General features: G+C 36.6%; 1 protein-coding gene across 4 annotated transcripts in view; it reads right to left on the bottom strand.

Annotated features, from left to right (window-relative positions):
• LOC150101886 (CUE domain-containing protein 1-like) overlaps positions 1–18224 on the bottom strand; it is a 150507-nt gene extending 132283 nt beyond the window's left edge. For all 4 annotated transcript variants that reach the window (XM_090400033.1, XM_090400036.1, XM_090400034.1 and 1 more), the window contains exon 1: positions 18002–18224. The gene's annotated coding sequence lies outside the window, so the exon portion shown is untranslated. The remainder of the gene's footprint in view (positions 1–18001) is intronic.
• Between the last annotated feature and the right edge of the window lie 7343 nt (positions 18225–25567).

Genomic DNA, 25567 nt, shown 5'->3' with positions numbered 1-25567 from the left:
TAATTCACACTATTTAACTATTCAAACTTAAGTAGACTAACTAAACCATTTTTTTGCACTAACACACAACTATGACATTTCATCTTTCCAATATAATAGACATGCAAAATTCTCAGGACACTTAATTATTCACATATCATTAACACTAGCCAGCTTACTTTTAATATATTCTGTCAGATACTAAAGTCCTAGTATAAATTTTCCTTGGTCACTTTAACAGTTCCGTATTAGAATAATGATACTTATCACAGACACATTTTTAGTTAACATTAGAGATATTTTACAGTACCTTTCTTTCTTGGGATTTTCATATGGATCTATACCTTCTTCTGATTGAATTATCTTGATGTAACCTCTTCGATAATCTGCTTCTTCTACGTTCTTTTTGGAATTGAACTAGGCTTAACTTTTCGTAACTCCGAACACACTTTGAATCATCTATATATCGGCTGTGCAACTCGCCACGTGGACATCGATTTCTTTACTTCTTTCCCCTTCTCGTAGTTGTCACTGTAGTCGAAACACAAAGAATATGCTTTCTTTTCCTCGACTTTATGGCATTCTTCGCTTCTCACATAGGAAATACGGAACCGAAATTCCGCTCACTTTTGTTTCCGTGTTGTGACGTGGAGATATAACCCCTATCTCGCCACTCAGAAAAACACCGTGAAATCCCTATGAAAGAGGTCGCGAAGCACTCCTTTGGAACAGAATCAAAACCAAACCCAAAAAAGCCTCGTGGGGGGGGTTTCCAACCCTTTTATACCTCTTCTCCTAACGGCACTTTTTCTAACTTCTTTTCTCCGCCTTGTTTTTACTTCACCGACCAATTAGGGTGGGGTTTTACTGCCAAACGTCCTTTGATCAGCGAGCCCATAACGATGTCTCAATCCGGGAATCGGCACTGAGCGATAGTCTGTTGTTTTCCTTTGCTAGCCTCTAATTTAATCCCCTTTCCAAATTTTTCTATGAACTTACTTAATAACTTAATCTCTAGCCTCTCACATACCATCTTTTATGACTAATCCTTTTCTGTCTTATTTATTTAACTTTTCTCATTTAAATCATATCACAATATTAATATATTCTTTCTTTTGTTAGTTAGTTTAACAAAACCTTTTTTTTTTTTTTTTATTGGATGCAAGAATCTTTCTTTTTCTTTTAATTAATTCAACTATTATCTTTTATGCAGGGTTTTATTTTATTTTATTTATTCTTCATGTTACACCATGATAGCTGAGAATTCTATATTCTTAAGATATCAGGTGTAACAAACCTCTCCAGGCACAAACATATCGCAAACATTGCATTCTCAGCCTCAAAAAAACTAGGATTTCCCTTCCGCTGAAGATGTTACTTCACCCCCGAACAGCTACTAACATTATACAAGTGACAAATCTGCCCAACTATTGAATACTGCTCCCACATATGGGGTGGGTCCCCCTAAAGGCTCTCTCAAAATGCTCAACTCAATCAGAGGAAGGCAATTAGACTTATCAACGATCCATCCCTTACTAACTCTCTCATCAACTTTCACACAGACATTTGGTCTCTGCAGTAAGTATATATTCTACAAATATTTCCATGGGAAATGCTCATCCGAAATAACATCAATAATTCCTCCACTGAGTACTAAACTCATTGGAACACGTGCAGCTGCTGCACAACATCCCTTCACAGTACACCTAGAAACAAACAGAAGAAATTTCTTTTCCTCTTCCTTCATCCCTGCAACTGTTGCACTGTGGAACAGTCTCCCACCTGCTGTGTTTCCCAATGAATACAATTTAAAGTCATTCAAATCAAATGTAAACAAATTCCTCCTTTCCCAACCCACCATACATACATGGTACTAACGTACTATAGGTTGACCAATCAACCTCCTGTGTATGAGCCCGACATAAAAAAAAAAAAAAAAAAAAAAGTAACTCCGAAGCCGGGAATTGTATTCTCGTAAGTCCTTACGTCAGATTTCACAAAACTCAAGTTTTTACAAACATTAGACTTTGAAATAATATCATCATCATCAAATTCCTGACATGTACCCTCGAGGGGTGTACAGGATATGATAGTACTACATGAAAAATTTACATCATTACTATCTTCCTATCTACAACTTTCGTCCAAATCAGTCTGTTACTTGTCAAACCAACATTATCAGATCTTATATTTCTATCTTCTAACGCACTTTGTACCGTATCAATCCACCTATATCTTGGTCTTCCTCTGGGTCGTTTTCCTGACAACCTGGCAGAGAACACTTGTTTGCTAATCTTTCCTTGCCCATTCTGTTTAAGTGACCATACCACCTGAAATTAGCTCTGCAAACGCATTCCTGGATGCTGACAATGTCAAGTTCTTTCCTAATATCCTCATTTTTAATATCATATTGCCATTGATGCCATCTGTTCATGCCTCTAATCTTTCTCAGGACTCTCATATCTGCGGTCTCTAGTCTTTGGTCAAGTGTTTTACTTCTGACCCAACTCTCAGATCCATAAATTAAAACTGGTTTGAACACTGTCTTGTATACAGCTAATTTAGTGTTCTGACTAATTTCTCTCTTATTCCATATAAATTTATTCAATTGACTTCCTACCATACCATACCAGCTTTGTTAAATCTGTTGTCTATTTCCTTATTCAATTTACCATCTTCAGTAAAAATTGTGCCTAAGTAGCTGAAATGTTTTACTTGTTCCACAGATTCCCAGTTCACAACCAGTTGACATTTTCAACGATTCTACCTATTTTCATTGTCTTTGTCTTTTTAATGCTGACCTTCATACCATATCTACTACAACAGTTATTCAATTTAGTCAGGAAATTGAACTTGTAGCGGATTTATTTGGAAGTATAACATCGTCCACATAAAGCAAAGAGCTGACATTAACATTTCCAATTTTGATGTCATGTTTAATACCACTTTCCTTCATAATGTGATCCATATAGATAATGAATAACAGAGAGGATAATGTACATCCTTTTCTCACACCAGATTTAATATTAAACCATCTTCCTGTACTTCCTTCAATTCTAATTGCTAACTTACAACTGAAATAAAGACTAAGTATCGCTTGATATAATGTCCCATCGACACCATATAACTTTAGCGTATTGAATAGCTTCTCTCTTGGCACCTTGTTATATGCCTTTTCCAGATCGACAAAACTTAAATACAGATCTTTGTTATATTCCCATGCTTTCTCGACTATTTGTCGTAAAGTGAAGATCTGATCCTGACAGCCTCTATTTGACCTGAATCCAGCTTGTTCTTCACCAAGCTTTTTTTCCACAATTCTTCTCAACCGTTTCTCAAGTATACCTGCATAGATCTTGCCAGGAACACGTTAGACTCCTTCCTCAGTCATCTCAATAGTCTACATCCAAGAATCCAGTTCACTATGGAAAAGGAAAAGAACAATTGTTTACCCTTCCTAGACACCTTAGTCACACACCTGCCTAATGATACACTTACCTTCACCGTATACAGAAAACCCACACACACAGGCAGATACATTCACAAACTCTCCCACCACCACCCCTCTCAACAATATGGCATTATTAAAACTCTTACCAAGAGAGCCCACAATCGTTGTTCCAGTGGAACTGCCCTCACTAATGAGCTTAACCACATACACAGCACTTTCCTCTCCAATGGCTACAGCGATCACAGTATCAAAAAAATAATCAACTCCTCCCCCATTCCCCTTCCTTCTCGTCAACAAGATTTTAAAAATGCCATTACCATACCCTACATCCGTGGCACATCTGAAAAAATAGCCAAGATACTAAAACAGTACAATCTACACACAGCATATAAGCCTCACCGCAAACTGGCTACCCTTATCCGTTCTACGAAAGATCAGCTCCCTCCTCTCTCTCTGCCTGGAGTTTACAAAGTACCCTGTTCCTGTAAGCTGGCGTACTTTGGACAGACAGGCATATCAGCTTCCATCCGTCTAGAGGAACACAAGTCTTACATCTTCAAACACAACTATGGCCATTCAGGCTTGGCTGACCATGTTTTGGACACCACCCACAGAGTATCATGGAAGAAAACCACCATGCTCCACCACAGCAAATTCAAGAAAGAGAAACTTTTCTTAGAAGCAGCAGCAGCTCTCAAAAACCAACCAAATCTCAATAAATATGGTTGCATTAAGCTTCCTAAGATTTGGGAAACACTCATCACCAGAGTTCCCACCTTACATTCCAGGCCACCTACTACTGCCCTTAGAGGGCGCTCTACCTAGATAGGACTTTAGTGTCACCCACGTGGTTGAGCTTAGTATTGTTTGTTATTTGTGCATATGTTACATTAATTGTTTTTGTAATCCCCGTAGATGTCCTAGTGACTAGGACGAAATATAGGAAGTATTAAATTCTATTTTAATTCTTTTTGAGTGTTGTAAAAAAATCCATTAAGCCTCCAACATGATGAACTATGCAGTGCAGTCACTGTAAGACTTGTATACCACCACACTTCAGCATTTCTGGTCGAATATCATCTACTCCTGCTGCCTTTCCACATTTCAAGCCTTTGATGACTTTTTCTACTTCAAGTATGGATATGTATTCCTGACTGCATGCCTGGTCAGTGTTTTTTACCACTATGCTGTCATCACTGCTTGTTTCATTCAGCAGTTTGTCAAAGTAACTACACCATACTTCAAGGATATCTTTTTCTCCCGTTTTCATGTCACCTTTATCATCTCTAACTCCTTTTACAACATTCTTTCCTCCATTTCTAAGCTTCTTCAACAACCTCCAGAACATCTTACCACCTTGTTGATATTTATTTTCTATGTTCTTGGCAAAGTCCTCCCATGACTTTTGTTTAGCTAGTTTTACACAGTGTTTCACTTTCTTACATTTGTCTCTGTATTCTCTAAGAGCACAAGCTGAGTTATTTGCCAGGAACTTTTGATATGCTTTCTTCTTTTCCTTCACTGCCTCTTTAACATCCTGTGTCCACCATGGAGTTCCAATTTTTCTATCCTTGCAGACAATCTCACCACATGCCTCTCTGGCTGAATCAATCAGGGTTTTCTTCAAGGCTTCCCACTGAATCTTCAAGGTTTGGTTCCTAATCTAAAACTCTTTCATTTTTTCTTCAATAATCTTTGTAATATTTTAGTCTACAGTTCACATCTGAGAGCTGCTCAACTTTTATTCGCTTTAAATCTTTCATACATGTTATTCTTTTCAATATGAAATTCAATTTTATCCTGCTCAAGACTAAATAGTGATCACTTCCAATTTCAAATCCTCTGAACACTCTGGCGTCCTGCACCAGTGGGAAAACATCACTATCAACAATAACATAGTCAATGAGACTTTTCATATTTCCTTGCCTCTTCTCTCCATGTGAATTTGTGCACATTTTTATGTTGGAACATGGTGTTAGTAATAACCAGTCCATGTCCTGAGCAGAAATCCAACAGGTATTTGCCATTATTATTAGCTTTGCTCTTTACTCCAAATTTTCCCAAAACATTTTTGTATGACAATCACTTCTTACTCTGCTATTTAGATCCCCAACAAGGACTAACTTTTCCTTTTTCATTGTGTCAGTAGCTTTCTCTATAGCTTAAAAATATTCCTCCACTTCTTTTAGTAGAACCTTCTGTGGGATCATAGGCACAAATAAGTCTCATTGTCCAGTTCCCCATTCTGATATTTGCCCAAATCACTCTACCTGACACTGCCTGCCGTTCAAGAAGATGAGCCTCATATTTTGTGTTGAATACTATGGCTTCTCCTTCTTTTCCTTGATTGTCATTGCCTGAATATAACATTTTGCATTTATTGCTCAGAAAGATCTCACCAGTTTTTGTCTTTTTTGTTTCAGTCACCCCTATTATGTCAATCTGGTACTTATCTAATTCCTCAGCTAGCTCCATTTCTTTCCCATTCAGGCTTCTTATGTTGATAGTACCAATCTTTAACTCTGGTGATGTTGAGTTGGGGTGTGTTTTCAGATTTGATCCAGTAGCTGACTTTTCGCTGTTTGTCCTGGTTCCCTGGTGAAAACAACAGGAGCCTTGTTTAACCGGGCGATGCCCCAGTCAGCATGAAATTTTGTCATGTTGTACCATCATTTTGTATATTGGTTTAAGCCAATAAGAATACAATTTGGTCGGCTAAATCCCAAATTGCCAGCCCATCCTCGTTCGTTCAGTATCCAGATAGATACTCAAGAGGGTGCACTACGAGAAGGTGAGGATTGGACATTAGGTCAGAAGCCCTGGTCGGTTCTCTGCATTCCTTTAAAAGCTATGTGGAAGTCTCCTCTCAGTTATACAGTTTTGACCCTTGAGCACCCCTTTGAAATAACATTGTATCTTTAATATTCACTTATCCTATACAATCCCAAGTTTTTTTGCTTGTGGCGAGTAGCAGGAAAAACGATAGTGGATGGAATATCATGCTGGGTGGAGATGGGAATCGGGTGACCAAAGCTGATGACATAGTTGAACTATTTAATGATCACTTTATTAGAGTGTTTCATTTGGTACAGCAGGCTATATTCCTATAAGGATGAGTAATGAAGTGCTAAAAGTGAAGGAAGAGAATGCATTATGAATATTGTGAATACTGAGTATGCTAAATGTTAATAAGGCAGGGAAAGGCCAAGATGGAATTCCATGTGTTTTGCAGAATGTGCCATGGAGCCGATTGTGCCATTAACTTGGCTATTTAATGAAAATCTTGCAATGGGACAGGTAATGGAGAGTGAAAGCAGGGTAAAATAGTACAATGGAGCTATCAAACTATAGGCTTGTTTGTATTTCTTTTGTAGTTGTTAAGATTTTGGAGAAATTGGTAATAGCCCGTATACAGAATTGGGCAGATGATAGTAATATTATTTATGCAGGCCAACATGGATTTGTTTTTGTTAAAAGATGCTCCTGCTTTAGTAATCTGGTTACCTTTTACAATAAAATAACAAGAGCAATGGATTAGAGTAAGGCATACACTGTCATTTTTTTGGATTTTTCAAAAGCATTTGATAGGGTGCCACATGATAAGTTGATTATTAAAACAGTAATCAGACCCATTTAGTCAGAAAACACTAAACTGAGACTAATCAGGTAAAGGATGTTCCATTAAAAAAGACCACACCTGGATGGATATGCTCTAAGTTACCAAGAAGACGCTGACATCTACAGCATATTTGGAAAGATGTTGGGAATAGAAATGGAATGATATCCTGAAGGACAGGAAGGTGAAAATAAGACAGGGAGTACCATTAATAATTGGAGAGAAATTGTGTGAGAAAAAGTGTGGAAGTTGATATCACATTTGTAGATTTTGAATCTGTGTGGTGTGAAATCGAAATTAACAGGCTAGTATATTTGATAAGATGCTGCTGTTATAGGCCAGGGAATGTAGATAATACTGAATGTGAAATATTTAGGCAAATTGGTTGGACATGTAAAAAGGTGATCCTGAGGGAGACTTTAATTATAAGAATACAGAATGAAAGGAGGCAATTGTGTATGGGCTTTTGTTGAATTTCTGAGAGATAAATATCTTAAGCAGCATGTGACTGAAGCAACTAGAGACTTTAATGTTGTTGGCTTGGTTATAACTTCACAAGATGTGGTTGTTAATGAGGTGATCACAATGCTGCCAGTTGGTGAGAGTGATCATGAGGTACTTGTTTTGGAAGTGGTGAAACAAGAAAAGATTACTGCTAAAAATGGATATTATTATTATTATTATTATCTGACACCTCCAAGGAGTCCAAATACTCAATGAGGGAGGGCACCTACTCTACAACTCTTCGTCTCCACCACTCAATCCACCAACTATCTACTGCCCACCACCACTAGTATTTTCGCAGACAATCACAAGCATCTATGCCCATTGTTATATTGTTACTTTTCCTAAATATTTGCTCTTCCTTAATTTACTTCCCTTATGAATTTACCTCTCTACAATAACTACAAGACTTATAAAATTTCCCTGACTCTAATATCTGTATCACTTCTTACGTGTTCATTCTATAAGGAAAGCAAATTCTTTATCTCTAGTCGATTCCTAATTTTACTCACGTGCTTACCCTGACTGTTAAAGGTTATTCCTTGCTAAAAGAAACGAATCCTCTAATTTCTTTCTGGGGCCGTCTCCTCTTCAGATATTCACAAATTTATTTTTTAAAGCTGCGCCAGCCAATATCTTCAAATAGAAGGGACTCTTATTCAGGGAGACTTTTCCAGACCTTTGGTGCACATAGGTGAATAAATTTAGTGCTTAAACTCATAAATTAAATGATCTACTGTGGCTAAGTAAATTCTGGTTTGCAGTCGTAACCTCTATAACAACATGTTATACCTTTCTTTCAATCCCCCCCCCCCCCCTGCTATGGTTCAGATTAATGAGTGGTAGTTTTGGTTCATATCACAGGCAAAACTCAGGTATAAAAGAAAAAAACATATTTATTGGAATCTAAAGACATAATATACACTTAGACCAATCTCACTTTCAATTAGTTCAGTGACATGTTAAATCAAACTTTATCAAACTGATTAATACTCTAATGCATGAACAATAAATCCTTCGAGTTAGAGATTTAACACACACAATATACACATTATACACTTCTAATCAATATTCTACCTACTATGTTATTCTTGCATATTAAACTAGTCACAATCATCTATAATCATTCCAAACAATTTGTCTTATGGACATTAGCCACTGCTAAATAATCACTTAAAGTTCTTAAATACTGTCCATACTCGATTATTACATTACAATGATCTTTCCCTTTTACCGACTGGGTAATTATACAACAAAAACTGTACCATTTCTTGGGGCAGGAATCTCCAGGTCCGTCTCAACTGTCCTTCTTTGTTTGAATTACCTTTCGATACTTCCATAAGCCTGCGTCCACGTGGTGGATCACTATGGTCATCAGATTAAACTATGCTCTACACCTGACGTTTTTCCCTCGTCTATTCTCGATCTGTTTTGGGCCATCCTCGTTTCTAGTGCCAGTTCATAATATACGCCTGCGATAGTATTCTGTCGGAACTTTCAGCAAAGGCAGCATATGCTGACATCTCGTGCTTTAGTACCGGCAGAAATTCAGACATTGTAGGGAAAAGCGCACCGTCCGATGTCGTACTATTGCCAAGAAACACCGTCAGGAACTTCCGGTCCACGGGAGAAGTTGAATCATCATCCAGCAAAACAGGCGAAAAAAGCCTTGAGAAAGGGGTACAAAGGTACAAACCCTTTTTATCCTCCCTTCACTTCCCCCCTTTTTAGCACCCTGTTACTAGCCATGATAGCGCCCTCTTACTTTCCTTTCTGCGATCTTTTCCCGCCCACTACTTTCTTCGTCCACGGCAACTTCGGCACATCGCGAGATCATAGCATCATCTTCCGGGAAACGAATGTGCGTTGCTTTCCGAGATTGCCAATGCCTCAGGCCCACCCATGACCTCTGGACTAATGTATACATGATGCATTTCATATAATACTAATATATACACGAAGTTCTTTACATGGTATTACAATTCTACTAAAAGGAGGCAATTCTATTTCTATTTACAGTTAGTACTTTATTTCTTCTGCTCGAGTACAAGTTTTTTCTCTCAGCTGATTTTTCTGACTTGTTAAATCCTGAATGAATTGTTTCTTTAATAAAATGCTTCATTCAGGATGTAACACTATGGCAGAATTCGAACCTGCAGCCTTTTGGCTGGAGAGTGGATACGCTAACCACTCAGCTAACCAGGCCAAATGGTTAGCATATATGCAGAATATATGCTAATTGTATGTATATATATATATATACAGGGTGTTCGGGATAAATTTGACATATTTATAATTAATTATATTTTTCCGTAAGTTACATGTATTAACACACACTTCTCTTCATTTAAAAGTTTGGACCCTTCTTCATTCATATACAAGATGTCAGAAAGGATGGATAGCTGGAACCCACCTGAATCATGGAAGAGAATAACTTGTATCATGATGATTCGTGCCCGCCATCAAAATAAGGATATTACGACTGCTGCCCAATGCTCCCTGAATACAGTAAAAACAATCAGGCATGAACTAGAGACTTGCAATGGTGACTACGAGGATGTAGCAAGAAGAAAGATCCCTAGCAGACGATCTGATTGCGTTCGTACAGCAGAATTCCTCGCAAATCTGCAGGAACAGGTGTTGAAGAACCCTGGCATTGGAATTCGGGCTTTGTTCGTGGAGTTGCTAACTGTAGTCAAGCCCTGGATAACAAGGGTAGCCAATGGTAGGCCGTATGTATGGCAGCAGGATTCGGCCCATTGCCACACCTCTGGGAAAAGTAAAAAATGGTTGTCTGAAAATTTCTACGACTTCACCAGTCCAAATGTTTGGCCTCCAAACTCCCCAGACCTTAACCCCATGGATTATTTTGTATGGGGCGCAGTTGAAAAAGACACCAATCGCACTTCCAGTAATACAAAAGCCCAGTTAATGGATAAAATTAAAACAGTTTTTGCGGCCCTTCCCAGGGAGACTGTAGCATCAGCTTGTTCGAGGTTCCGAAGCAGAATTGAAGCTGTGATCGATGCTAATGGTGGTTATTTTGAGTAAATCTTGTTGATAGTATTGTAATTAACTCTGCCTGTAATGTTTTTTTGTCAATTCATTAAATTTAATAGATACAAAGAAGATTTTCTTTTTCCTTACGAAACTGTCAAATTTATCCCGAACACCCTGTATATATATGGAAGTATAAAGTGGGTGATTATAGGAAGCTCTGTAGTCAGTTAGCATCAGTATATTATGTAGATGAGCTGAGCAGAAAGATGTTGACAGCACATGGAAACTCACAAGCAATATCTAACACAAGCAATGCATAACTGCATACTACAGGCAAGTAAATAGAGTAGATGTGAAATGGATGAACACTGAAATCAAGCAAGCAGTGTTGGAAAAGAAAAGGTTATGGAGTAAGTACAAAACAGTTGGAGGTGATCAGATCCATGAAGGGCATAAAGTGTAGGCTAGGAAGATGAAGTGCTGTAAAGAAAGAAAAAGTGCAGTATGAGAGGAGATTGGCTGGTCAGGCTAAAGTTAATTCAAGGGAATTCTTCCACTTTATAGCAAGTAAGAGGGAAAATAATTATGGTAGGTTGACACTGGCAGACAGTCATGGCAGCAGAATGACTGTTATACAAAGGATATAGTGAAATTATTGAATCCGCACTTTATCAGCATATATGATACTGGTGTTAATGATGCCATGCAACATGTAGAAGGGAGACAAGTATTAGGAGAATTGGAAGTGAAAAAATCAGAGATGTATCAAGTGTTGATTGGGTTAGGTGTTAATAAGATTGTAATAATGGATGATATATAACCACATATTCTTAAGGAATGTGCACCACAGTTGACTATGCTCTTGATCTGGTTATTTAATACAGAAGTTTCCAATTACTGACCGATTTCCTAGTACAGACGTTTCCAATTACAGACCACTATGTATAACTGCAGTTGTAGTCAAGTTATTGGAGAGATTTGTTATGAATAGCATACAAGACTGGGTTGATGGACATAGTAATTTTTATGATGGTCAACATGGATTTGTAAAAAGTAGGTTTTGTTTTAGTAATTTACTTGAATTTTATGTTAAGGTAACGAGATAAGGGAGAATCATATACAGTGCTATTCTTGGACTATGCAAAACAGTTTGGTAGATTACCACACGATACAAACTGAAGAAGATGGGAATGGATTGGTTAGATGGATTGGTGATTGGCTCTCTGAACAATATCAGCAAGTTGTGTATGATGGAGCAGTGTCTCAAAAAAAGGAGGATAATCAGTGGCATGCCCCAGGGTTCTGTTCTTGGGCCCTAACTGTTTAACTTGTTTGTAAATGATATATCATATGGACTGACTGGAGATCTTCAGTTGTTTGTTGATGATGCAAAGTTGGGGAGAATTAAAAGTAGCACTGCTGATGTTAATTTCCTCCATGAAGATTTGAATAGATTTTTGACTCAGACAAAGGAGTGGAATTGCTTTAATACTAATAAGTGCAAAGTGTTGCATTTTGGAGTGCAGAAATATAAGACTCATTATATTGATGATGTACTGCAGGAAATGGATGAGATTCGAGATTTAGGTGTAATGGTTTAGAGTAGACTGAAATTTAGAAGGCATGTTGCAAGTGTTGCAAAGACCACACCTCATAGTGCAGCTGTGATAAGAAATACACTAACATGTAGGAATAAAGAGGCGGCTGTGCCACTGTATAAAGCATTGATCAGACCATGGAATACTGTGCTTAGATTTGGGTCACCTGGTTTTCTATTTTATTATTATTTTTATTTTATTTATCTATTTGTTATTTTTATTGATTTAATTTTTTTTTCACTAGAAGTCAATGCTAACATAAACAATTAACAAAGAAGTTAAATTTAACTTACTTTTGTGCAGTGTAATGTAGCCTGTCTTGCGCATATGTATATTTTCATGATATAGAGGTCAAAATGTTAAGTGTTATTTTCTTAACTATCTTCTTCTTTGTCTTCTCTTCCGTCTAAGACGGGTTGAGTCTTCTCTTGAGCAGGATCTTCCAGTCTTCTCTATTCCTTGCTGTTCGAAAAAGTTCCTTATATGTTCTGCATCCCGAGATGTTCTTTATTAATTTCAGCCAGGTAATTCTTGGTCTTCCGGGTCTTCTTTTTTCAGTTGGAAAAGTATTGATTAGGACGTTAGGAAGTCTGTCTGCGTCCATGCGTACAGTGTGTCCAAACCATCTCAGTTGTTGTTTTCTAATTTTTTCTATTATTGTCTTTTCATACAATAGTTCTTGTCTGACTGTGATGTTTGTTTTCTTTTCTATCCAACTTGTTCTATTTATTTTTCTTAAGCATTTCATTTCAAATGCCAGCAGTTTTTTCCTCCTCTCTTTTTTTAACTGTCCACACTTCTACTCCATAGATGACTGTTGGTATAATTATTGCTTCATATAATTTGATTTTGGCTTGCTTAGATATCTTGTTTGTTTTCCAGATTTTCTGTAATTTTCCCATGGTGGTCCATCCTATCGCTATTCTGTGTTTGATTGTTTTCAGTTCATCTATTGTTTCTGTTAGTTTTGATCCAAGGTATATGAAGTTGTCTACTTGTTCTATTTGTTCTCCGTTTAGGGTGGCTGAGATGGTAGTTCTGTTCCTCCCTATTTTCATCACTTTTGTCTTTTGTATATTTATTGTCATGTCATATGTTTTACAGGTTTCGTTTATCTTGTTGATCAACTTTTGTAGTTCATTTGGGGTTCTTGCAAGAAGGACGAGATCATCTGCATATTTGATATTATTTATGTTTAAACCGTTGACATTGATTCCAGGCTCATTGTCTATTGCCTTCTTTACAACTTCTAGATATATGTTGAATAGGCATGGGGATAATGGGCATCCTTGCATTACTCCTTTTTGAATCTCTATGGGTTCTGTTGTGAGTGTGTCCTTTTTAATTATTGCATTTGTCTTAGAGTAATATTTTATCAGAAACTGTATTATATATTTGTCTATTGCTTTTTCTAGTAGAATTTTAAGAAGGATTTCTCTGTTGATGTTATTGAAAGCTTGTTTAAAGTCCACAAAACAACAATATGGTCTTCCCAGCTGAGCTCTGCTAGTTGGTGCAATGTGAAAATTTGGTCTATTGTTGAATAGTTTCCTCGGAAACCAGCTTGTTCTATGCCTATCATTTCTTCGTAGGTGTTTTTTAATCTATTTTGTATAATTCTTATGAATATTTTATAGGTGTGAGGGAGTAAATTGATTGGTCTGTAATTTCTGCAGTCTCTTTTGTCTCCTTTCTTGTATATTGGGATGATCTTTCCAGTTCTCCAGTCATCTGGGATCTCTCCTGTTTGTAGTATTTTATTGAATAGGGTTGTTAAATATTCTATTGATATGCTGCCTCCATATGACCACAGTTCAGTAGGGATAGTATCAATGCCTGGTGCTTTATTGTTTTTCATCTGTTTTATTGCGTATCTAACTTCTTCTTGTAAAATTTTTGGGTGATCATTATATTCTTCTATTGTTGGCATTGTAGTTTTGTTTCCTTGGTGGAAGATAGTCTTAAAATGGTTTGACCAGATTTTTCTTATATATTCAATATTCCCAGTTTCAGTCATCTTATTGTTTATCATTGTTACTGCTTTTGCTGAGAATTCCTTTGTAATTTCTCTTACAGTATCATGGAAGACTTTTAGGTTGTTTTGTTGGTATGCTTCTTGGCATTTCTTAGCTTTTTCTTCTAACCATTTTTCTTTGGCTTTTTTGCATAGGTTATCAACTTTATTTTTTAGTGCTCTGTATTTTTCTCTATTCTCTTCATTGTTTTGTTGGTTTACAAGTATCTTGGCCTCTCTTTTCTCTCCTATGGTAGCTATGATTTCTTGGGTTATCCACTGTTTGTTTATTTTGGGTTTGGGACCTAGAGTGTCTTTTGCAATTGATAACACTGTTTCTTTTCCTTCTTCCCAGTATTTTCTGCTGTTCTGGAAGATGGAGGGTTTTAATTTCAAGCACATCTGTTCTAAAAATCAACTTCTGCTTGAGCTATCTTTTAGTTTTGATAGGTTGATGTTTTCTTCTTTTCTGATATTATTTTTCCTGTTGAATTTTATCTTCACTTTGGCAGTTAATATTTCATTGTCAGTGTCAAAATCAAAACTTCTTAATGTTCGTACATTATTTACTGATCTTTTCCATTGTTCGTTTATGATGATATAGTCTATGCAGTTCTTTATATTACCATCTGGGGATGTCCATGTATATTTATTATTAGGGCGTTGATAGAACAATGTGTTTGTAATCATTAGATCGTTTGCTTTACAGAAGTGGAGTAATTGTTCTCCTCTGTCGTTAAGCTCTCCGTATCCAAATTTCCCCATCACATCTTTTTTGTCTGCTGTGAACTGTCCTATTTTAGCATTAAAATCTCCCATCACTATCACGAGTTCTCTATTTGTGGGTTTATCTATTTCCTGTTGTAGTTCTTCATAGAAATTTTTTATTTCTTCCTCTGGATGGTTACTGTCTGGTGCATATATTCGGATTATTTTAATTGTTTGACCTTTTTCTTTTGTTTGAAGTTTGGCTGTTATTATTCTAGGAGACACTGGGTTTATTTCAATTACTGAGTGTGTAAGTTTCTTTTCAATTAGTAATGAGTAAACTATGAGTGAAGTAATTATTCAAACACATGTTTTAGTCTCCATAAATTCTACATAATTAATGCTGACCATCATGTAGCATTGAAAGAAAGAGCATGATTTTGTAAAGGGTAGGCCTTAGTAATTTACTAAGGCTTACCTTTTTATAATAAAGTGACAATGGAGTCAGGGCCACCCCTAGGAATTTTGCCACCGCATGCAGTAGCATATTTTGCCTCCCTTCTCCCTTATTTTTCTTATAGTCGCCCCGTGCAGTAGCATATTTTGCCAACTTTGCCGCCCAAAAAAAACTTGTCACCCCGTGCAAATGAACGTCTTGCACTGTCGATAGAGCCGGCCCTGAATGGAGTTGGATAAGGGAAATGGCTACTCAATAATACTGCTAAACTTTGCAAAGGCATTTAACAGGTTTCCAAATATAACTCTGTTGCATAAATTGAAGCAAACAGGATGGATATGAATCTGGTTCTGTAGATCAGAGCATTGCTGATGGACAGATATCAAAGAGTGGTTTATAGAGGAGTTTTAAAGTTCAGGAGAAGGCAGATGACCAGTGATGTACCACAGGGCTCAGTACTTATTCCTCTGTTGTTTAATTTGTACATCAATCATATAGAAAATGATTTGATGGGAAATATTCAGTTGTTTGCTGATGATGCAAAACTGGGAAGATTAATTAATAGTAAATGAAGGTGATGTATAGATCCTACAGGAAGACTTAAACAGACTAGCAGTATCGGCAAAAGTAAAGCTGCCAGTTTAATGTGGCTAAGGCAGTTGAGAAAAAGAGATCATAAGCTGTGTACTATAATGGTGGGAATGAGATGCAGGAAACTGATGAGGCCAGGGGGGAGATGAGATTATGGACAGGGAGTTGAACTTTAGAGGGCATATTGTGAAGGTAACCAAAACAGCACATCAGATTAGGTGGTTGTTGAACACACTAACAAGCAGGGATAAGGAAGTTATTGTTCCCCTGTGTAAGGCTTTAATAAGACCACATCTGAACTACTGCATGCAGATCTGGACACCCAGATTCTTTAGGGATTGAGAAATGGAGAGGATTCAGAGGCGAATGACAAAGATTGTGGCCAGTCTATGAAATGCTCCCTATGAGAAAAGAATGACAGTATGTGGGCTTCAAAAAGTAGCTGATGAGTAAAAAAGAGACATAATAGAAGAATATAAGTTATTAAAAGGGTTTTATAGGATTAACACTGCAGACTTTTTTTTTAGTACATGACAGAAAGGGAGAGAACAAGGTGTTACCCATAGAAATTATGTATGAGCATGGTTAGCAAGACTGTTTAGACTAGATTTTTTGCTTGTAGGATGGTGAGTGAGTGGAATGGGTTGCCAGAGATGGTTGTGAATGCTTTGTCAGTGAATGAGTTTAAGGAGAGTATGGCTAGTGTGTGAATAATGGATCTCTTGGGATGAGAGAAATATAAAAAAATTAATGATAAGTTATCAATGTTCATTTGTCTAACTATACAGAATTAAGATATGAATACAATTATATTGAAATAAATTCCTTAATATGAGCAAAAAGTTCATTCTTCTTTCAGGACCATCTTCAGTACATACAGTTAAATATGCAGTATAATAACCCAAAATGATAACACATAATTAATGATATTAAATGCAAGAGGAGAGCTTGGTGTATAACATGTATTATAATACATGCTATACTTTTCAACTGCCGTTCTATTTGATTTTGTCCCTTTAAATGTAAACAATAAAAATGGTCTGAAAATAAAAATTCTTCTCATATTAAATGATTTATTTCCAACATATGTGAACTCCATATCTTATTTCTACTACCTATATTTTGTAATGTTCATTTGTCATGTTGCTAAAAATGACAAAGCTGGTAATATATGTTACTAACTTGTGAGAAGTACTGCACTAACTGAGAAAGTTATTGGGGTTCTGAAGAAGAATGAATATTCTTCTTCAGTGTATGTTACCTCAATAAATATTAGACTAACAATGCTCACTTTCTTAAATTTTAAAGGCTTTTATATTCAGAAGTGCACTGATTTTAATAGACAAGGCTAAGTTAATTAATTCGAAGCCTGGATGAAAATACCTTATATATGCTTTAACTATTTTTTAAATTCTTGATAGCACATTCTAATGTTTGTAAACAATATTTCTGCGACTCTCATTACAAAGCAATCTATATGTGCACTTTATGTATTGGAGGATGGAAGTTTTCTCTCGTCAAGAAATTAAATTAGATTTGAGTTGTAAAACATGATGTCACTTGATAAATGACATCACGTTTAACTAACCTTTCACGTTGACAAGTTCTTCGCGTCATGTTTTTTCATGATGCCATGAAAATTTCTATTTGAATGCCAATCTCAAAAAAGGTCTACGACACATAAACGACCAATTATTAGGTTCAATTCAAGAAGCATCACTATCGAAACTCATAACGTGGTGTTATTATCACATCCAATAAAGTATAATATCTATAGAGAAAAAGTTTGAGTCATTTCAAGCATTAGTCTTTACTCATACATGAAAATATTAAAACGCACTTCAATCTTACATTATATAATTTATCGATTCAGAAGACCTGACTTCACAGTTAGAGTAATATATGATGAAAATCAAAAATTTTAATAAATAAATCGCATTCTCCATATTATACATATGAAAACACTACAATTCAGCCAGTGGTAGAGAAACAAATTTTGTATCACAAAATTTTGGGCGCTTTTTATTTATTTTTGGCAATTTAAAATAATAATAAAAGAAAAATAAATAAAATCGAAACTTACTTCGTCAGTCACACTTGCATAAAATTAGACCATAACATTAGCACTTAATTATTATCTCCATTGTTGAAAGAGAAGACAAATTAGGACAGCACAAATAGCTCTCCTTTGGCTATGGGATATAAAGAATACATAAACAAATTCAATTAACAAAGGGGGGAAAGCAGCGATTTCCAGTAACCTAATGAAATTCATACAGCACACTTCCACATCAGTTTAAGGGCAATTAATAAACGAAGAAAGTGTCGGACGAACTACTCCATCCCAACCAGATTTTCAGTAAGATGCGTAAACATCTCGACAGTGATGCAACCTTATAGTTCCTTTGTTACTATTTATTTATTTTGTTACAGAGGTAAATTAAACTAGTTGCTGTTTTTCCAACTTTCTTATTTACTCGGTTCGCCTGATTGATCATAGAGAGAGAGATGAAACTGCAAATAAGAGAGAAAAATTAAATAAATAAATCGATTTGAGATTAGACTACAAAGCATACGTTTATTTTTTTTGCTCCCGAAATCTGAGGGTTATAAGGAGTCCAACATGAGAAATATTTTTCACAAACTTCGTGTGGATATTTTAATCGTTTTTATTTATTTGTTCTTACGTATGCTTTTAAAACTAGCCTATATTTAAATTTAAAAAAAAATCAATAATTTGGAATAGATATTAAAAATTTCAAAGCTGCTTTTTTTTTTATTTTTCATATAATCACATGAATTAAAAGATCTTCCCTTAAAGTGAATGAAACCAACAAAAATCACGAATTTGCAACAGAAACAAACAAACGAGAAAAAAATAAAAACAGATAAATTACAGTGCGAAAATTATTATTAAGTGACATCACCATGGATTCATTGAGGTAGAATCTCCACTCCACGCTACACAATCCACAGTCTTCACTACGAAATCCTCCATCTGCACACAATGGCGCTGTCCATTGTCATACAATGTCATCCATAACTAGATTTTATGTTTGTAACTTGCGTGCGTTCTCTAGCCGATTTGCAAACATACCGGAGAAAAACCCGAGTTTAAGGGAGGGGAAAACCCTTGCCACCTCCATATGAGAATGGTTATTATATTAGAATGATATTTTAATAAAATAACATTTAGTGATTTCAATAACACTAGTCAATGTGATTTCAAAAAGAAAAGAAAAGAAAAGAAAAAGAAACGAAAAAGGAAACCTAGGATCAGAGCAAGTGGATTCTGTGTATTTTAAGGCACACGGTATGTTAAAAACGAAGTTTTTTTTTCTTTTACCAGCATTTCAGAATTCTTTGTTTGTAAATACATGCTAAAACATACTTATAACAAATGTTAATGATAAATAAATAAGTAAATATATATATGCAGGGTGACATAAAGCATCCCGGCAGAGTGCCATCCAGCCAGTGCCGTCCCCATAGGTAACAGGCAGCTTTGTTCAAAATTATATTTCAGCGTCCCCCATAAAATAGAATTTGCAAATTAAAATGAAATGGTGCCCCTCCTGATCAGGCGCCTTTGTGTGGGGACAACCTGCACGAGGAGGCTCTGCATCCAGGGATCCAAATGCTGCAAAACTTTGCAGGAATACACTGTGAATCCAGTGGAAGTGATATATGTGAAAAATAAAAAGGTACTTTCAGAATTCATGACTAGGGACATTGTAAACACCAAATATATTGAATTTGCATATCACGCAACTTGGCAAGTGCAGGGAGGGCTTAAAAAAAGATGGAGAAGTGATTTTTACCCTTCATTCTGGTTGTTAATACTGTCCACAGTGATAGCACTAACTCTGCCATAGTTTGCTTTGCTCGTGAAGCTGGACTACCTAAACAATTCCATTGTTGTTGCCACACTCTGCAAATTTCGTGGCCTGAACAAATCTCTCCCCTATCTCCATGTGCTCTGTGATGAATGATTAATCCTTTTGAAGAAAGGGATCATTGGAAGTTAGACCTGGCAGAGGTCGCAAACCAATCAGTTAACAAGGGAAAGAAGTTGTTACTGCCATTGTGGAGTAGGCCATGAAAGTTGCTGTAGGCCATAAACAGTCTCCCAGTTGAACAGTTCCAGAAGAACTGTTTCCAGCAGTGGGGAAAAAATGTTAGGATAAGCGCATTGATTTACATGGAGAGTATCTTCAAGGAGACTGAAATATCATATTATAAACTTTAATACAATTTTTTACAAAAAATATTTCCGGTCATTTTTGGATACCCACTCGTAAAAGTGACAGTTGGGCTAGGAAAAGCGAAAAGGAAGATTCCGTCCGATAACGGAGGTCCGATCTTAACTGTTAAATTGAGCATTATCAACTTGTCAAAGTTAAGGAGAGAGAAAAACGAAGTTTTTTTTTAAGAAAACGAAAAATAAAACTGTGATTTGAAAACATTGAAGATAAGTAGGTTGTTAATGAACGATGATGTGATCAGTATATTGGGAGCATATTGTAGCTGATCTTGAAGCATCAGATGTTTAAGCAGTACATGGTTCATAGTATGAATAGGTTGAGTGGAAAATGCTATCATCAGCAAAACTGTGTATTGAATCTGGGGTCAGTGAGAGGCCTTTTATGTATAAAAGGAAATTTGCTGAGAAGCCCTCCATTCGAAACCATATCAAATTCTCCAAGCCTTTTCATGGCACTTATCCCAGAAGTGGGCGATGTAAACAAGAGAATCTGCTTTGACAAGAGGATCTTGATTGTTAGAATCCATATTGGTGATCATTAATTGGATGAAAGTTCTCCAGGGCGTCAAAGAATTTGAATGCCAATAATCTTCACCACTGTCTTAGACAACAATGAGAGGAGAGGATATATATCACTTTCTTACATTATTCTAAGGCCTGTGTAGACTTTTTTACATTATTCTAAAGGCTTATGTAGCTCAGTGGAAGTGGCGCTTGCATCCTCTAAGCTACGCCGCACGAAGTTAGACTTATGGTTCGAGCCACCGACTGGAGGAAATTTTTATAAGCCATTCTTCTACCGTTTCTCGAATTAGTTGATCTCTGTCACAGGCAAGCTGGTTGTTTCTCCCTGGAAACTCGGGTTTTTCAACCCGTAAACTCAAAGTTGATCTCTGTCACAGGCAAGCTGGTTGTTTCTCCCTGGAAACTCGGGTTTTTCAACCCGTAAACTCAAGAAAATTGACCGTAGAACGCACGTTGCTTCAGACAGTAACATATCCTGTTAGGGTTAAGTACCAAGAGATGGCAGCACTTGTTTGCCGGTCTCTTCATCGGTGGCTCTCTATAATTAGTGAAAGACATGGGCTAGCTATCTCTGATTGGCAACCGGTGGAGATTGAACTGTCCTCTCAGTCTCCAAAAGCTAGATAGGATTTAAAGGACTTGCCTACTCCTTATAAGGGAATAAAAAGCATTAGCTTATTATTATTATTATGATTACATTATTCTAGTCACTAGAATAATGGAACTTTTGTTTGCAGATAAAATAAACCTGCTAATGCCTTTTGTTCCCCCAAAGGGAAATGGACATTGTCGCTAGGTTTAGAAGAATGGTGGGGTAGATTCACTTTTTGCCTTCACTGATAGCTGGCCGGAAATTGTCAATGACAGATAACATGAAAATCTTGACTATTAAATTTTCACTCTGATTAATATGCTACTGTATTATTGGAGAAGGTTCACAGATGATTGAATAAGAAATATCAGGGCTCTGGAATCCCGGGGAAAAGAGAGGTCAAAGGAATGTGGATTACTTAGTTTGTTGGCTTAGGAGGAAAAGAGGCGATATGATGGAGTTGAAGTTATTGAGGGACATTTATCTTCGTTTGATGTAAATAAAGTCTGTAATAAACTTGAACAGATGTCTTTTAATTATTATTATTACTATAACCTCTATGGAGGCAGTAGACTTACTATCAGCGATTCATTGAACCCGACAACATATTCAATGAACCTCCGATACGTTAATAACATATTCCAGCAATGTGGGTTAACTCGATAAATGTCCCTCAATAATGGAGTTGAAGTTATTGAGGGACATTTATCGAGTTAAAACACATTGCTGGAATATGTTATTAACGTATCGGAGGTTCATTGAATATGTTGTCGGGTTCAATGAATCGCTGATGGTAAGTCTACTGGCTCCATAGAGGTTATAGTAATAATAATAATTAAAAGACATCTGTTCAAGTTTATTACAGACTTTATTTACATCAAACGAAGAGTAACGCAAGGATGTGTGCTGTCGCATCTCCATTTTAACATATACTCAGAAGTCATATTTCAAAAAATCTTAAAAGGAAGCATGGAAGGGATTAATGTAAATGGTGAAATCACCAATAACATCCGATATGCTGATGACACAACTCTCCTGGATGACAATATTCAGGATCTTCAAAATCTTCTCGAACTATGAACGAAAAGTGAAAAAATGGGATTAAGAATAAATATCACCAAAACTAAATTCATGGTCATAAGCAAGAAACCAATTCTTAATTCAGCACTATTTTTAAACGGAAAACAAATAGAAAAAGTGACAAAATTTAGATATCTCGGTTGTCGGCTAAATGAAGATTGCAATCCAGAAATGGAAATAAAAGTTAGAATTGAAATCGCGATAAAAAATATCCTCCTGATGAAATCAACACTGTGTAACCGCAATTTAAATTTAGAGCTTAGAGGACTCATGATTAAACGCTGTGGATGGTCTGTACTGCTGTACGCAGCAGAAACTTTGACCTTGAAGATAACATCGATAAAAAATACTTGATGTCTTTGGGATGTGGTTATACAGACGAATGTTAATAATCCCATGGACAGCAAAAACATCCAGTCAAGAAGTACTTAAACAAATGAGGGAAATCACGTGAACTTTTACATACCATAAAAAGAACAAAATCTGCATATCTTGTTCACCTACTTCTTAATGAAAAATATAAGATACTTCAATTGATTATAAAAGGGAAGATATATCTGGAAGAAGATGACAATGGCAGACATCGAACAGTGGACTGGCATGAGTTCTGAGAGACTGTTGAGAGTGGCTACAGACCGCTCAAAATTTGCCAAAGTGGTCGCCGATCTCCGATAGGAGATGGCACTCAAAGAATTATTATTATAAATAAATCCTCAAACGCCTTTTATTCCCTTATAAGGAGCAGGCGCGATCTTTTAGCCCTGTCTAACATTTGATGATAAAGGGTGTGTAGTAATAATAATAATAATTATTATTATTATTTTTATGATTCAAAGGCCTGCATAACTCTGATGTTAAGGAACTGACATTTGCTTCCTTAACGCTAGGCCACCCAAAAGCCGTTCTCATTTTGAATCTAGTCGCTGACTAGAGAAACCTTTTCTCAAATGGTTCTCGAGATAGTCTACTTAGGCACCTAAGCGGTAAAACCAGGTTTATATATAAAATAGCTTGGTTTTTTCTCTCAGAAACTCATGTTTACCGTTCTAAGTAACTAAGAAACTCATGTTTACCGTCCGCTAAGTTTACGTAAAGTGATCACCTACTTCGTGACCAATTAGCGTGAGTTCCCCGATCAAATTGATATCATAGAACTCTCACTATATCAGACATTAATATACTAAGTTAGAGTTACAGACCACGATATGGCGAAACTAGTCCGATGCCACTCTTCACTGGATTCCGTTTATAATTAGTGAATGCATTGTTGGGCCAGTTGTCACTGACTACCAGGTGAGACTAAACTTCCCCCTCAATCTCCAAAAGTTAGATAAGGCTAGAACGAAAGGTAATAAAAGGCGTTAAAGTTATTATTCAAAAAATTCTAATAGTTGGAGATTCACTAGTGAATGTTTTTATATTTTTTTGCTCATCCAAAAAAATAAAATAAAATAAAATAATAATAATAATAGAATTCACTGTGTAGCTCAGTGGATGTGGCGTTTGCCAACCACGGCGCTTGGCCGCACGAAGGAAGACTTGGTTTCGAGTCTAGTCGGCGACTAGAGGAAATTTTTCTAAGCCTTTTTTCGACCGGTTCCCGAGTTAGTCGATCTCTGGCACGGGCAAGCAGGTTTTTCCTCTCGGAAACTCGGGTTTTTCGTCCTGTAAACTCAAGAAAATCGACCGTAGAACCCACATTATTTCAGACATTAAATATATTGTGTTAGGGTTAGGGACCACGAGATGGCGGCACATTTGAGCCGTATCTCTTCACTGATTACCGCTTAATTAGTGATAGCCTTGGGCCATCTATCTCTGATTGGTACCAGTGGAGATTGAACTGCCCACTCAGTCTCCAAAAGTTAGATAGGGCTAAATGGCCTCGCCTACTCCCCATATACGGGAATAAAAAGGCATTAGCTGATTTTTTTTTTTTTTTTTTTTTGGAATTCACAACATAGCACACAGTAATGTCACTTTTAGGTTCTCAGATCACTACACGAGACAGTTTTTTTTTCTCTCTCTCTCTCTCTCTCCTTAATTCATTGATAGCACTGTGAAGGCTTAAAGTTGATTGCCTTAAAGGATCTGTGGAGATAATTGTTGTGTATCTGGGGGATTTCAGGTGATTGGAGTGCTTTGCTTTAGGGTTTACATAATAGGAGATGGTTCTACAGAAACTTAAGCACTCAGGTCTTGCTTCCTGTAGGGGCACAATAATAACAAAGCAGAGTAAAATTGCTACAATTTAGCAAGAAGAAGGTACGAAACCTTGGAGAACGCTTAGTAATTCTAACCATTGTGACATGGGTTATCAGGTGGTAAAAACAAAAACAAAATTTGGAAAGTAGTGAAGAGAAAGGAAAGGAAAAAAACTAAAGACAAAGCAAGAATAAGAGAGAGAACGTATGGAAGAGTGTAAGAAATAACTCGATATTTAGTAGGGACTCGATAATCCTGCGTGTACCTGATGAGAAGGTGAAGAAATAGTATTTTTGTGGAGTGAAGATTAAGGATAAAGATACGAGTGGTACTATTGGAATGCGAAGTAGAACGAGAATGTGTTTTGATTGTTGAGTACCATCTATCGCCTGGATGGCAGAGTGGTTAGCTTGCCTGCTATCAATCAGGCTGCGAGTTCGAATCCCGCTGTAGGCATAAATGTTTGTCTTTAGGAGATGAATTTCATCGACGATTGGGAGATTCCCCCCCCCCAGCTCATTATAGGCCTGAATTGGCTTAAAAAGTTTCATGTTTGGTCTTTACAGCACGTCTTCCGGACTATGTAAAAATCAATAAAAATACTAAAAAGAAATCATGAAATCAATAATACATATTAGTCTAACCACGGTATGAATATACTACATATATATAGGATCACAGAAAAACCTCTCGTGAGTAGGAGCTACATAAAAAAAATTTCATGAGAGGGATATGATAGTTGCTGAAAGAAGATAAAACAGAGTAATAGTGAAGATGTAAGTTTTAAGTAGTAACAGAAATGAATTAAAGGGGCGTGATAGCAAAGAACCAATTCGTAAATTGAGTAAGAGAAATTGAGTTCACAGTGGTCAGGAAAGAATTGGAGTGCAAGACTACATCAATGAGCGGCGTATATTTCAGTAAAGTAAGGAGTTCGGTGGAAGATTTGTTCAAAGGGAGAGTTGATTGTGAACAGGGAAACT

The sequence above is a fragment of the Typopeltis vanoorti genome, chromosome 11, assembly GCF_054136105.1.
Source record: "Typopeltis vanoorti isolate ZY-2024b chromosome 11, IOZ_Tvanoo_1.0, whole genome shotgun sequence".
In the NCBI taxonomy this organism is placed as follows: Eukaryota; Metazoa; Arthropoda; class Arachnida; order Uropygi; family Thelyphonidae; genus Typopeltis; species Typopeltis vanoorti.
The sequence above is the reverse complement of the archived record's forward strand: the minus strand, read 5'-3'. Positions and strand labels throughout refer to the sequence as shown.